This window comes from Bison bison, unplaced genomic scaffold (genome assembly GCF_000754665.1).
Source record: "Bison bison bison isolate TAMUID 2011002044 unplaced genomic scaffold, Bison_UMD1.0 scf7180017835984, whole genome shotgun sequence".
NCBI lineage: Eukaryota > Metazoa > Chordata > Mammalia > Artiodactyla > Bovidae > Bison > Bison bison.
Window position 1 is genome coordinate 35,383 of NW_011473206.1, and position 314 is coordinate 35,696.

Sequence of the window (314 nt, forward strand, 5' to 3'; positions counted from 1 at the left end):
TTTTTTTTAAGTTGAAATGGATGAAGTTAACAGTTTTATTGTAATTTTAGTCTTAGCGTGTGGGGTTTTGTCCCTTTTTTTGTTGTTGTTATTAGTTGTGTACAGAATGTGGATCTTTTTCTGTTTGTTTGTTTGTTTTTGTTTTTTTTTTTTAACTTTTCTCCTTGGCGAAGCCTTGGCAGGGATCTTTCTGGACGAAAAAGTGAGGGGCAGCCAGGGCAAGACTATGGCATTTTCCCTGTGGGCCTGGTGTCTGCTGCCCAGTGCGATTTCCTTCTTTCTGGCCCCTGCCCTGTGCCCCGCTGCCTGTCCCC